Below are 16,183 nucleotides of genomic sequence, written 5' to 3' on the forward strand. Positions count from 1 at the left end.
GACCTGTGGTGAAACTTAGGGATTATGAGTCTACCACACAAGGCAGTAAATCCTTTAAATAAAAGTGATACTACATAAAATTATTATCACAAGGGAGTCCTGTGGTGGCGCAGCAGGTTAAGCGCACATGACGCAAAGCTCAAGAACCTCAAGGCTCAAGGATCCCAGCCCCCTGCTCCCCACCTGCAGGGGGAGTCACTTCACAGATGTTGAAGCGGGTCTGCAGATAATCTATCTTTCTCTCTCCCTCTCTGTCTTCCCCTCCTCTCTCCATTTATCTCTGTCCTATCCAACAACAACGACAACAATAACAACAACAATAATAACAAGGACGATAAACAACAAGGGCAACAAAAGGGAAAATATTATAAAAATGTTGACTTGGAGCTTACACAGTATCACCAGTATAAACCACTGTAGCCCCTATGATAGGCACAGACCTGGGCAACATGGGTAGGTTTCTCAGTGCAAATTGAGTGAGGGTCTAAGATTCCCACAAAAACACAATGAGCCTAGACCTCGAATAGATCCCTTTCTCCACTATTACTGGTCATCTCCATCAAGAATAACATAATGTAACCCTTTGGAGACTACCATAGGATCTTGCCCTCAGTGTGGATCAACAATGGTATAGAATGTTTTGTCCTCTGAAAGGGGATTGAGTAACATACTCTATCTACCTCCTGAGGAAGATGGGTCCCGACATTGGTGCAAGTCAGAATGTTACTACTGATGACCACAGAATGCAACTTCAGACCTACAGGGATGTAGAGGTCACATAGGCTCCTATGCTGAATATGGACCCCAGAAAAAATCTACGGGTGTTTACAGTCAATAGTATTTATACACTTTTCCCATATTTGATAGCTACCCTCTTCCCTGACCCAGCTTCCAGCTCTAACATCATCTCCTCAGACAATAACTTGGGTCCATCAGTATATCAAATGTCAGGCTCAGGCAAAATCTAATAAAGTCATGGGCCCTTTGGAATATACCTAAAACAGGTCTACTAGATATTTCCAAAATGGTGATTCCCAAATCTTCATCTATAGTATTCCAGACTTTAGGTTTATGATTAGTCAAAAATTTTATGGCTTTATATACTAATTATTTTTTTTTACTTTTAAAAATTTATTTATAGAAAGGAAACACTGACAAAACCATAGGATAACAGGGGTACAACTCTAAATAATTCCCACCACCAGAACTCCATATCCCATCCCCTCTCTTGGTATCTTTCTTATTCTTTAACCCTGTGGGAGTATGGACCCAAGGTCATTGTGGGATGCAGAAGGTGGAAGGTCTGGCTTCTGTAATTGCTTCCCCGCTGAACATGGGCATTGGCAGTTAGATCCTTACTCCCAGCCTGCCTCTCTCTTTCCCTAGTGGGGCAGGGTTCTGGGGAGTTGAAGCTCCAGGACCCATTGGTAGGGTTATCTGTCCAGGGAAATCTGGTTGGCATCATGCTAGTAATCTTGTTGGCATCATGCTAGCATCTGGAACATGGTGGATGGCTGAAAAGAGAGTTAGCATATTAAACCAAAAAAGTTGTTGTTTAATCATGAACCTAAAGGCTGGAGTGGTGCAGATGAAGAGTTAGGGGGGTCTCTGATTTGTAGATAGCTAATAGGCATATTTTAGTTATATTCCAAAGGATTTGTGGCTATAGTAGTTTTTTTTTTTTCCCTGAGGCTGAAATCTGATATGCAGGTGGATCCAAGTTATTGTCTGGGGAGATGATGTCCTGGCTGGGAAAAGGACCAGAAATCTGGATCAGGGAAGAGAGTAGCTCCCAAATATGGGAAAAGTCTATAAATATTATTGACTATAAACCCGATCCATTTATCTAACCTTAGGCTCATATTCAGATTAGGACCCCATGTGACCTCTGCATCCCTGTATATCCGAGCTCTCATTCTGTGGTCATGAGTAGGAACATTCCAAGATGCCCCAATATAAGGACCCATCTTACTCAGGTGTAGCATAGAGTATGTTGTTCATCTTCCCTTCGGAGGATGGAACATTCTTTACCGTTGTTGATCCAAGTTGAGGGCAAGGTCCTACGGAAGCCCACAAAGGGGTCTGTTTTATAGTTTCTGATATAGATGACCAGTAAAAATGAAGAGAGGGATTTTTTTTCAAGGTCTAGGCCCATCATGTCTGTTTGGAAATCTCAGGACTCCCCGAATAGGGCCTCAGATGATGGAGTGGCCTGAGAGTGACTAAAGAGTCATAGTTAATGTATGCCAGTCACTTGCTCTTATTCAGCTTTGGCAGTACTTTCTTTGATAAGTATAGCTTGGGAGTGAGTGGGGGAAGTATAACAGAAAATAGGTAAGGAGAGTATCTAAGTCTGATTAGGCACTATTTCATTAGGAACTTCATACTGAATCATTGTAGACAATTGTGTACTTTTGCTTTCAGGTATATGTTTTGCCCTAATTTATGAATACATGTGAGCATATGCTCTGTTTCATGGGATGTAGTCTATATCTAGGTTTTGGGACTTTGTTATAAAGTGAACCACCTGGAATGGAATTAGAGAGAACTATGAAAGAAAGGTCTCACTGAAGTAATGAGGCTAAAGTGTTGACATTCCATGCTTGACTTCTCTGGGCACAGTCTGAAGTGAAGAATACTGAGGTTGTACTTGTTGCATTGACTAGGTTGGGATCATCAGATACAATATCATTTGGTATGAACTGAAAAAAGCATGCAGGAAAGTGAGGCCCACTCTAGATGTTCCAGGACTTGAGAGATATAGGCTCTATAGAGGAAGCAGGAGTTTCCTACTCTTTTAGGGTTTAAATGAGGCTAAAGGATAGTTATTACTATAATTACATTATTTGTCAATTGGGTTAACTTTTAAATATCCCTTTGTTAGGATTTGCTGTATCAAATACAACATCATCATAACTTTGTCCTTTGACATCATTTGTATATAGCTGTGCCACTGGTTGCTTCTGTTCTCCCTGGTCTAAGCTTTTCAAAGAGTCAATATATCAAAGACTCAGCCTATGGTCTTTGTATTAAAAAGATTGAGACATTCTATCAATTTTCCCTCTCATATTAATTAAATAGTGATTTATATGACTAAAATTAATAGGAGTGTACATAAACACAATCCTCACCACCAAAAGACTGTGTCTCATCGCACCCTCCACCCCCAACTCTATGAATATAGATGTACACTTCTCTTTTTGGTTGGGTGTTACTAAGTCCTTGGGGTATATCCCCAGGAGAGGAATTACTGGGTCATAAGGAAGGTCAATGTCTAGCCTTGTGAGAGTTCTCCAGACTAATCTCCACAGAGGTTGAAACAATTTGAATTCCCACAACCTCTCCAGCATTTGTTGCTGCTGTCCGTTTTGAGGTATGGCATTCTCACAAGGGTGAGGTGGTATTTCAATGTTGTCTTTATTTGCTTTTCTCTGACAATCAGTGACTTGAAGCAATTTTTCATGTGTTTGTTAGCCTTTTGGAACTCTTCTGTATATGACTATTCTGTTCATATCCTCTGCCCATTTTGGATGAGGTCATTTGCTTTTTTGTTGCTAAATTTGCTGAGCTCTTTGTTTATTTTGGTTATTAGTCTCTTGGCTGATGTATGGCATGTGAAGATCTCCCATTCTGTGAGGGGTCTCTTTGTTTTCTTGATAGTTTCTGGTCTAACATCCAGGTCATTCATCCATTTGGAGTTGATTTTTGTTTCTGGTGAGATAAAATGGTTCAGTTTCATTCTTCTGCATGTTTCAACCCAGTTTTCCCAGCATCATTTACTGAATAGAGGATCTTTCTTCTATTTAATATTTTGGGCCCCTTTAACAAAGATTAGATGTCCATAGGTGTGGGGGTTTAGTTTTGAGTTTTCAATTCTGTTCCATTGGTCTGTGTGCCTAATTTTGTTCCAGTACCAGGCTGTTTTGATGATGATGGATTATAATATAGTTTGAGATTTGGGAGTCTGATGCCTCCATTTCTGTTTATTTTTCTCAAGATTGTTTTTGATATTCTAGGTGTTTTCTGTTTCCAGATATATGATTGTAGCTGTTATTCTATTATCTTAAAGAAGCTTGGCAGAACTTTGATGGGTATTGCATTAAATTTGAATATGGCTCTGGGGAGAATATTCATTTTGATTATATCAATTCTTCCAATCCATGAGCATGGGATATCTTTCCATTTCTTGGTATCATTTCTATTTCCTTGAGTAGTGACTCATAGTTTTCAGTATAGATCTCTTATCTTTGTTGGTCAGGTTTATTCCTTGCTATTTTATTGATTTTGCTGCAACAGTGAATGGGAGTGATTTCTGGATATCCTCTTCTTTGGATTTAGTGATTTCATTTTAGGGTAATTGTGAGGATGTGTTAGAGCTTGGCAGGGCTTGACCTGAGGGGCACATCCATCCTGACAGTCTCTCTCTCTCTACTGAGAGGTTGAGCCAGGAGGGACATGACCCCCAAGATTTTCCTTGTCTTATCAGACTCCCTACCTCAGCAAGCACCCTGCATTCCTGATTAGGGCCTGCTCCCTTATTATTTACATAATCACTGTTTTGCCTGAAAGTTCTCCTCCCTATTTCCCCACAGGGTATTATTAATCCTAGCAACAGTTGCTTGGGAAGTCCCTACCTTTGCCAGCTCCCTTTTACTTTTCTCCATACCTTTCCTAACCATGTATGGTACTGTCAAGCCACTTCCATTTCCAACTTGCCTCTTCCGTTTTCTTACCTCGAGGAATGCTCGGACCTGGAGCTTGATGCTGGCCATTGTGGTTTGTGCCACATGGCTTAGCCAGATGTGCTGAAGCCTTACTCTGAGGCACTCAGATGAATAAAGATGTGAACAGCCTTGATCCCATGCAGTTGGTTCCTGGGTCTTCTCTCTCTCTCTCTCTCTCACATCACTAACCCATCATTACATAAAGAAATGCCACTTATTTTTGTAAGTTTATTTTTGTAGCCTGACAACTTGCTATATTGCTTAATAACTTCTAGTAGATTACTGCTCGATTGTTTAGTTGCTATTTTTTTGTATGTTATATCATCTGCAAATAGTAAGAGTTTAACTTCTTACCTTCTAATCTGTATTCCTTTGATTTCTTTATCTTGCCTGATTGCTATGGCAAGAAATTCCAATACTATGTTGATGAGTAATAGTGATAATGGAAAGGCCTGTCTAGTGGGGACTGACTTCAGCTTCTGTCCATTGAGTATGATGCTGGATGTAGGTTTGCTATATATAGACTTCACTATCTTGAGGAATTTCCATCTATTCCCATTTTTTGTAGTGTTTTAAGCATGAATAGGTGTTGGATTTTGTCAAAGGCTTTCTCTGCTGATATCTCCTCTATCATTTACAATTCTATTTATTTGTTTTCTTCCTTTTTTTTTCTAGTGAATCTGGGGCTAGGGGTTTGTCAATCTTGTTTAATTTTTCAAAGAACCAACATTTGGCTTCATTGATCTTTTGTGTGGTTCTTTTATTTTTGATGTTGTGTATTTCTGCTCTAATTTTAGTGATTTCTGTCTTTCTGGTTGCTTTAGGTTTCCATTGTTCCTCTTCCTCCAAGTCCATAAGGCATGCAGTATGATTGTTTGAGCTTTTTCTTGTAATCTAATGTGTGATTGTATGGCTATGAGTTTCCCTCTCTGTACTGCTTTAGCTGTGTCCCAAATATTTTGATAGTTTGTGACTTAATTTTCATTTCTTTCCAGGAACATTTGAATTTCTTGATTGAGTGCCTCTTTGACCCAGTTGTTCTTAAGCAGCGTGTTACTGAGTTTCCAAATTTCTCTGTTTGTTGTTGAATGTTAGCTTTACTCCACTGTGGTCTGAGAAGACACTTGGTATGATTTCAGTGGTCTCAAATTTTTTGATACTGTCTTTGTGGCCTAACATGTGGTCTATGCTTGAGGATGTGCTGTGTGAATTTGAAAGAATGTGTATTCCAGGTTTTTTGGGTTTTTTTTTTTAAGAACTCTGGAAATGCTCAGGAGGTCTAGTCTGTCCAACTCTTCATTTAATTCTCTTGTATCTTTGTTGATTCTCTGCTTTGTTGATCTGTCTAAGGATGAGAGTGGTGGGTTACAGTCTGCCACTATTATTGTATATTGTACTATTGATATATTTTTGTAGTTCTTTCAGTAGATGTTTGTTGTATTTAAGAGGTCTCACACATTGGATACATATATGCTAATAATTTTTAAATATTCTTGGTTGATTGATCCTCTAATCATTATGTAGTGTCCTTGACTATCTTCTATTACTTTAATTGAAAGTCTATGGTGTCAGAGATGAGAATGGGTGTTCCTGCCCTTTTTTGTGGTCCATTAGCTTGTCTGATAGTTTTCCATCCTTTCACTTTAATTCTGTGTTTATCTTGTTGGGCCAGATGCGATTCTTGCAAGCAGCGTATGGTTGGGTTGTGTTTTTTTTTTTATTATTATTATTTTCTTTTTTATTTAAGAAAGGATTAATTAATAAAACCATAGGGTAGGAGGGGTACAACCCCACACAATTCCCACCGCCCAATCTCCATATCCCACCCCCTCCCCCGATAGCTTTCCCATTCTCTATCCCTCTGGGAGCATGAACCCAGGGTCATTGTGGGTTGCAGAAGGTAGAAGGTCTGGCTTCTGTAATTGCTTCCCCGCTGAACATGGGCGTTGACTGGTCGGTCCATACTCCCAGTCTGCCTCTCTCTTTCCCTAGTAGGGTGGGTCTCTGGGGAAGCTGAGCTCCAGGACACATTGGTGGGGTCTTCAATCCAGGGAAGTCTGGCCAGCATCCTGATGACACCTGGAACCTGGTGACTGAAAAGAGAGTTAACATACAAAGCCAAACAAATTGTTGTGCAATCATGGACCCAAAGCTTGGAAAAGTGGAGAGGAAGTATTAGGGAGGTACTCACTGCAAACTCTAGTGTACTTCTGCTTTCTTACTTTGGTGCCATACTCCAAACTCAGTCAATTTCTGCTTTGCGTTTCTACTTCTTTTTTTTTTTTACATGCATAACATTCCCCAGATTCCCATTTAACAATACAACCCCCACTATTTCATTCATCATTTTTCATGGACCTGTATTCTCCCCACCCACCCACCCACCCCAGAGTCTTTTACTTTGGTGTAATACTCCAATTCCATTTCAGGTTCGACTTGTGTTTTCTTTTCTAAACTTGTTTTTCAACTTCGGCCTGAGAGTGAGATCATCCCGTATTCATCCTTCTGTTTCTGACTTATTTCACTCAACATGATTTTTTCAAGGTCCATCCAAGATCGGCTGAAAACGGTGAAGTCACCATTTTTCACAGCTGAGTAGTATTCCATTGTGTATATAGACCACAACTTGCTCAGCCACTCATCTGTTGTTGGACACCTGGGTTGCTTCCAGGTTTTGGCTATTACAAATTGTGCTGCCAAGAACATATGTGTACAGAAGATCTTTACATGCCATACATCAGATAAGAGTTTAATAACCAACATATATAAAGAGCTTGCCAGACTCAACAACAAGACAACAAATAACCCCATCCAAAACTGGGGGGAGGACTTGGACAGAATATTCACCACAGAAGAGATCCAAAAGGCCGAGAAACACATGAAAAAATGCTCCAAGTCTCTGATTGTCAGAGAAATGCAAATGAAGACAACAATGAGATATCACTTCACTCCTGTGAGAATGTCACACATCAGAAAAGGTAACAGCAGCAAATGCTGGAGAGGGTGTGGGGTCAAAGGAACCCTCCTGCACTGCTGGTGGGAATGTCAATTGGTCCAACCTCTGTGGAGAACAGTTTGGAGAACTCTCAGAAGGCTAGAAATGGACCTACCCTATGACCCTGCAATTCCCCTCCTGGGGATATATCCTAAGGAACCCAAAACAGCCATCCAAAAAGATCTGTGTACACATATGTTCTTGGGTTGTGTTCTTCCACTCTGCCTTTTGATAGGTGAGTTTAAGCCATTGACATTTATTGATATTATGGATTTAATGTATTGTAGTGCCATTATTCAACATTTTTTTATTTGCTCTGATATATGGCAAGTATTATGGTGATGTTCTTGTTTATAAGAGGTCATTTAGAATCTCTTTCAGGGCAGGATTGGTGATGGTTGCCTCCTTTAACTGTTGCTTGAGAAGGTTTTGATCCCTCCATCTAGTTTGAATGAAAGTCTAGCAGGATATATTATCCTAGGTTAAAACTCTTTTTCATTGGGGGATCAATAGCTTTCTTGCCATTCTCTTCTGGCTTTTAGAGTTTGAGTGGAGAAGTCTGCTGAGAGTCTTATGAGTTTTCCCCTGTATGTGACTTTTTGTTTCTCTCTTGCAGGCTTTAGGATCCTTTCTTTATTCTTACTTCTTTTCATTGTAACTAAGATGTGTCTTAGTGCCTTCAGGTCTGGGTTGATTCTGCTTGGGACTCTCTGAGCCTCTTGGATGTTTAGGTCTGGAAATTTTTCTTCTATTATTTCCCATAGAATATTCACTTCCCCTTCCTCTCTTTCTTCCTCTGGCAGGCCAATTATAGGAATGTTACTTCTTTTGAGATCATCCCATATGTCTCTCTTGTTGTTTTCAGTGTCTCTCAATCTCTTTTTGAGCTCTTTTACCTCTTTCTTAGTTTTCTCCAGTTCATCCTCTGTCTGGCTAATTCTGCTTTCTGCTTCTGTTAGCCTGATTTCCCTTCCCTCAGCTTCGTTTTTTAAGTTCAGTTATAGTGTTACATTGTTCTGCTAATTGCCTTTTAGCTCAGCTATTTCAGCTTTCAGTTCTCTAATTACCCTGAGGTAGCTTATGTTTTCCTAGAGGGTTTCATCTATTGTTTCCCTAATTCTGGTAGCCCTTTCCTCCATAGTTATCTTTATTTCTGTGATTATTAGGTTTATTATTGCTTGCATAATTTCCTTATCTATGTACTTCTGACTTATTTGGAGTTTCTTCTGGGTTCCTGTCTTGATTCATTGTGGTAGCTGTTTTATTTACTCTTTACCCTTTTTTTAAATTTATGTGGTTTTAATTTTTGTGTTCTGTTGTTCTTCAGTTGTGTTTTGAGTACATGCCACACTATATACTAAAGCCCTTTCACAAATGCAGTTAGAAACCTCAGAAATTATAACAGTAGCAAAGCAGCACCACCAGTTCAAGAAAAAATAGCAACCAAATCCAAATGAAAAAGAAGGAGAAAAGAAAAATTAGAGAACATGAATAAACAATTATGCAAGTATACAATTATGCAAGTCCACTGTAAATTCTAGGGATAGCAAGAGGAGAAAAGGAAATATAAAAGAGAGATATGCACACACAAACACAGAGTCAACTCCAAGACAGATTTCTTCCACAAAATAATTCTCAAGCCAGTATCATTGAATTCAGAAAGGAAAATAAGGAAGAAAAAAAAGGAGCTGTGAAAGGAAAGAGTTTTTTTTTTTTTTTTAATTAGCTAGGTGTATATAAAAAGGAAAGTGGATGAAAGAGGGAAATAAAAGGGAGACAAATAAGTTCCACTCACAATGGATAGGACACCCAATCATCTATTTGCTGAACGAACAACAACAGTTAATTTTGGTCAACATGAAGAAGGAGGATGGAAGAGAGACACATTTATATAATAATAGTAATAATAATAAAATAGAGTAAAAAGCCCTAACAGTCAGGGGGTTGGAGGTGGCGCAGTGGGTTAAATGCATGTGGTGCAGAGCGCAGGGACCGGCATAAGGATCCTAGTTCGAGCCCCCAGCTTCCCACCTGCAGGGGAGTCGCTTCACAGGTGGTGAAGCAGGTCTGCAGGTGCCTCTTTTTCTCTCCCCCTCTCTGTCTTTCCCTCCTCTCTCCATTTCTCTCTGTTCTATCCGACAACGAACAACATCAATGATGGCAATAATAATAACCACAACAAGGCTACAACAACAAGGCATCAAAAAGGGGGGGAAGAAAAGCCCTAATAGTCAGTCTGTTGCTTGGACTGCTCTGGATTGACTGCAGGTAGCCTGAGGAAAGACAACCAATTATAAGTATCCAAAATAAAAAACAAAAACAGATAGACTTTCCCAGACAGAGCTGAAGCTCTGATTGGTCAGGTATTTTGTCAATCCAGCCACCTAAAAAAAATAAGAAAAACAAAACAAACAAACAAACAAAAAGGCTTGGAATGACATCCCCTGTGAGCCAGGAGTCTTGATAAAGAAAATAGCTCAGTGAGAAGCCTGCTCGGAGCAGCTGCCCAGCCCCTGGGGGTTGTTTCTGGGGTGGTGGGTAGAGGTGAGTTCAGAAATAATCAAGTCAAAAAGTTGTTTGTCCTTTTGACCTCTGTTTGCCATCCTGAGTGGGTTGTAGGACTCTTTTTGTGTGTGTCACCCTGATCACCCCATGTTCACCCTTCTACAGACAGCCCACTATCCTACCCTATCCAGAGAAAACTGGGTTGTGAGACGCTGTTTGGAGCTTACGGCAGCTGTTGTTTCCAAGTCACCATCTTGGCTCTGACTTCTACTATATATAGTAGAAGTCTCTGACTTCTTCTAATATACTTCTATATATTAACTCTTTTATAGACACCAGGTTCCAGATGCTACCATAATGCCAACCAGACTCCCCTGGACAGATAACCTCACCAATTCGTTCTGGGGCCCTGCTTCATCAGATCACTGCCCTACTAAGGAAAGAGAGAGGCTGAGAGTATGGATCAACCTGTCAACATCCATGTCCAGTGGGGAAGCAATTACAGAAGCCGGACCTTCCACCTTCTGCACCTCATAATGACCCTTGGTCCATACTCCCAGAAGGTTAAACAATAGGGAATCAGGGGATGGGTTGGGATATTGATTGTGGGAATTGTACCCCACTTATCCTATGGTCTTTTAAGTGTTTCTATTTTATAAATAAATTTTTAAAAAAGGACACAGCCTGAAGATTACTTGCATCTGTACAAAAATTTGGAATACTAACAAGTCATTTTGAGACCAAATGAAATATGTTTATTCTGATGATTTAATGAATCAGTTTCTGAAGGTACCAGCACTTCATGTTTCCTTTATACTTAGGAAAGATAAACATTCCATGGCTGCAGAAACCCCCACAAATTCTACTACCTATCAGGTAAAAGGAAAGACTGTTTTCAGAATTCCCTGATAAAATGGGCAGGAAGGGGTTTTTCTGGTTTTCATAAGATACTGGGTTTAAGAAGAATTATTTATTTTATACTTGAAGGGATTAATGCCTTACAGTGCAATTGTTGATATATGCATACAATTTCATTATTTAACAGGCCCTCAAAGTTTTCTTCCTCTCCTCCTTACATCCCCCTTCCCATAGTCCTTTGCTTTGATGCCATACACCATTCCCAGCCCATGTTTCACTTGGTACTCTCCCTCCTTGTCCCTACTTTATTAAGTCCTATCATGGGCAATGAATAAGCCCATGCTGTCCCATATTTGAAGAGGAAGTTCATAAACATAAATGTAATTTTCCCAACTTGAATTATCAAATCCAGTAAATTAGGAACGATGACTTTGAATTAACCATGTTGCCATCCTGGCTTCCCTGGACAGACAAACCTCAACAATATGTCCTGAAGCCTCACCTTTCTGGAGCCCTACCCCACTAGGGAAAGAAACAGGTGGGGTTTATGGATTGACCTGACCCTGTCCATGTCCTGAGGAGAAGCAGTTACAGAAGTCAGAACTCCCACCTTCTTCACCCCATAGAGAATTTTGGTCCATACTCCCAGAGGGATAAAGAATAAGGAAACTTCCAATGGAGGGGCATGGAACATGGTGGGAAGTGTGTGGAATATTGCCCTTATTATTTTTAAATATGTTAATTATTATTAAAAAACTACCATAAAATTATTAATTAAAAAAAAGAAATCAGATAATATTCATACCATAACTAAACCCTCCTGTCATTGTACACATTTAAAAATAGCTGTCACCTTCATGAATTACTAGGTGTGGTCAAGCCTTATGTTACAGAACTTGGGGCCTGTTACAGAGTTGATTGCAAATGTAAAGCATATACATGGGCATTTAGTACCTTACTGACAATTGGAGCTAAGAGTCAAAGAATAATTTTTTCTAGAAAATTTAACTTCTTTAGAAACTTGACAAATGTTAACATTTATAATTTTAAATCATACATAGGGAGTTTTAAAATTTTGATCATTTTTAAGGGCCAGATGGTGCCACTTCTTGTTCAATGCACATGAGCCACTGCACAAGAACCAGTCCCATTTTCAGGGGAAAAGATTTCACAATCAGTGAAGCAGATCTGTAGATTTCTTTCTCTCCTGTTCCTCTTGCTTTTCTTTTCCCTCTCCTTCTCCCTCTCTCTCTTCCTTTGCCTCCACCTTTCCCTCGCCCTCTTTCCTCTCAGTTTCTTTCTATCCTATCAAGGAAAAAGTAAAAGAAATATAAATGATTTGATCATATTTTACCAGAAAACAATAGTTTAATTGCAAGATGCTGGCCTTACTCTAATTACAATAATTTGTGTAAGTGTCACAGACAATGGAAAATTTAAGAATAATTCAAGACCTATTTGCATTATTTTTTTTTATTTGAGTTTTAGCAGAATAAATAGGATTAGTATATAATGGAAAACAACTTCACGGGTCACTGATATTTATAAACTTCCAAATGAAATATCCTTTTCCTCCCACATAGTTAAAAGACTAAGAAAACAAATAATTTGATTTCACCGTTTATGTGTGAAGTCATTACTTCTCTCATTCATCTCTATGGGGTTACAGCTTTATACAGTGACCATTTTGCCAGATTCTTTTTTGTTGTTCTTGTTATTTTTTCCCTGTGAGCAGAATTGGTTTTATGCTACTTGTTCCTCATGAAAATTTCAAAACAGTTGCTGAACTGTTACAAGTTTCAGCAGAATCTCCCATTGGGGTTGTGATCCTAACTTCAGAGTTTAAAGATTTTATGCCATTTGGATGCTCCATGTCTTGACTATTTACATTTATGCTTGCTCAATATTATGTTCAAAAGTGATTAAACATTCAGTATATCAGTTGATTTTATGAGAATTCCTCCTTCCATGTTTTCTATATGACAGTAAAAATTTCAATGTTTTATATTTAACTAAAATAAAATTAGGATTTATAAAATAGGTATCAGAGAGAAATTGTTTTCAGATTATTGATATAATGATGTGTTTTTCAAATATTTAAATGTATTCTTTTTTAGCATATATTAAAAGAAACTCAATGAATTACAGAACAAATCTTTAAAGAAGTACACCCTTTTTTTCAAATCATGTGAGTTTTTTTTCCCCTGAAACCAATGTACACCTGTCTTATTACCATCAACAATTTAAAATGAGAGGGCAATGTTGCTTTTCTAAATCTGATGTGTCCTCTAACATAAACTTTACCCAGTGTTTATGTACCTAGTCAAATAGGTAATCTGCTCTTGGCAACCAAACATTAAATGAAATATGCAAATGCAGCTCATCATGAACTATTCAAAAAGAAGACCTAAAATCAAGTCTTGACAAGGTGACTGCATAAAAACACAACAGCAAGGGCTGAAGTGACAGGGATTTCTGAAGTTTCCATGGTATTTGATCTCTGGAGTTATTCCTTGGTGACATAGAGTCAGAGATATTGCCTGTGTTGCCTTAAATATGAGTCTTTGATCCTTTGGGCACTCTAGTAAGCATCTAAAATAATTTATAGCTACCTTCCATACTCATAAGAGTGTATGGATGCTCAATGACCTTCTTCATGATGGCTACCATCTTGGACTGCCCAATTTTTCAACAAGATTTACCAGAGTATATTAGAAAAATTAACCTTGTCACAAAGATTAATGAATTTAAGGAGTATATAATTATGTTGATTGTCAGACTGAGATGCAGAGGAGAGAGAGAAGAGATCTGGGGTGAAGAGGGAACACAAATCTTTTTTTGCTCAGGCATCTCAGAGTTGGGTGAGAGTGCAGCAGTTCGGGCCATGTGGAGCTAGCAAAAATGGCTGCCTCCCACAGCACCTTTCCCTGAGTCTCATCCCTGAGGTGAAAAAAACGAGCAAGAGAGTGAGGAATCATGCCATCCCAGACAATAGAACGCAGTAGGAGAAAACAGGCATCAGGATTATAAATCTTTCTCTGTAAGCTTGGCTAGACCCTGGTAATGAAGCTAGCTAGGGATTCATTGTGCTCTTGGTAAAGGGAGAGAATGGGGGCTGAGGCTGCTCCCTTTGGTGGTGTTAACCTCTCCCATGCTTGGGATGTGCAGAAGTGTACTTGTTCAAAATAATCATCTGAAAACTTGGACTCTGCCTGCTGAATTCCAGTTTCAAAATCACCCATTCCAAACAGTGGATCTAAATTCCACTCCAGCTGATACTGACTAATTCTCTGGGATTTCTGTAAGCATTCATCATGAAAAAATTCCTCCCATTGCAGGAAGAGAGGGCCTGGGAGCCTAGCAATCTTGGGGGGTATTAAGGAGCTGGAGAAAGCCTCGTAAAATGGACTTGGTCCATGGGGCATGAACTCTGTCCTCCTTAAGTGGCTGAAGATCTTTGGATGAGTATGGATGCCATGTGCCTGAGGGTTTTGTCTATAGGGGCCCACATTTACCAGGAAAGTGTGGACTTGCTTTGATAGTGAGGTAGCAGTGGGGGGAGGAGTCATGGAAGTGGAAGGCGCACGATGAGCGATAGCAACAGCCAGAGAAGCCGAATACATGTCTGCCAAAATGGAATTCTTGGGGAAAAATGCAGAGGTCTTAGGGTGGGTAAGTGCCAAGACAATATCCCTTAACTCTTGTTTCTCAGCCTCAAGGTCCCTTATATTTTTGGGAGGGCACCTTATATATACCCCAAAAGCTGCGAACATGGTCACGAGTATCCACGGTGCAGCCCCAAGAAAAAATATCCCAGAGGTAGAAAACCTGTCTCATGACAAAAGAGTGGAGGGTTTGGGAAGCCTCTTCATAGAAGTCTCCCATGGCAGAGAGGAACAAGAGGCCACAGAGAGTCAAGCGGCTGTATACTTACCTGTGTTAGGGTGGGTCAGGTCTCTGTTCGGGCCCCAGCTGTTGGGCTGAGATGCAGAGGAGAGAGAGGAGATCTGAGGGGAAGAGGGAACACAAATCTTTATTCACACGGGGACCTCAGAGTTGGGTAAGAGTGCAGCAGTTTAGGCCACATGGAGCTAGCAAAAATGGCCTCCCACAGCACCCTTCCCTGCGTCTCATCCCTGAGGTGAAAAAGCAAACAAGAGAGTGAGGGGCAGAAGAAGAAGGGCTTTATAGGGCAAAAATCGGGAGTGATGAGCCAGGGCAGGATTGGTTGTGAAAGGCACTCTGAGAATATCATATTAACTCTTGCAGGAACTGGCAACAGCTTGAGGGGACAACATGGCAGAACAGGTCCTCCGAGAATGTCCCAACTCTTGCGGGAACTGGCAATAGCCTGAGGAGACAATATGGCGGATATGACTGCATTTGCACAATTCACCAGCAGTTGATAACATAAGGAAGATTTACATCATCACTATGAGATTTTCTGTACTTATTTTGCAATTAATATTTGCACAGAAATTTTATCAGTTTGATGCTTGAAGATTTATTTAATTTTTAATATTTTGTTTATTTATTTAATCATTATTTATGAAAGACAGGAAGAGAGAGTATGAGGCTGGGACATGTGATGTTACACATTAAATTTAGGACCTCACACAAGCAAGTCCGGTACTTTATCTCCCAGGCTTCATAATATCATCCTATGATGGCATTTGTGGTGTAGGGAAGGGACACAGAAGTTCACATACGCAAACTCTGCTTCCAGCCACTGAAATATACCTCCGCGTGCTATTTATTCATTTGCATTTTTTCTTTCTTTCTTATTTATTTATTTATTTATTTAATTAAGAAAGGAGACATTAACAAAACCATGGGATAGGAGGGGTACAACTCCACACAATTCCCACCACCCGATCTCCATATCCCATCCCCTCCCCTGATAGCTATCCCATTCTCTATTCCTCTGGGAGTATGGACCCAGGGTCATTGTGGGTTGCAGAAGGTAGAAGGTCTGGCTTCTGTAATTGCTTCCACACTGAACATGGGTGTTGACTGGTTGATCCATAATCCCAGTCTGCCTCTCTCTTTCCCTAGTAGGGTGTGACTCTGGGAAATTGGAGCTCCAGGATAAATTGGTGGG

Source organism: Erinaceus europaeus, chromosome 8 (assembly GCF_950295315.1).
Source record: "Erinaceus europaeus chromosome 8, mEriEur2.1, whole genome shotgun sequence".
NCBI lineage: Eukaryota > Metazoa > Chordata > Mammalia > Eulipotyphla > Erinaceidae > Erinaceus > Erinaceus europaeus.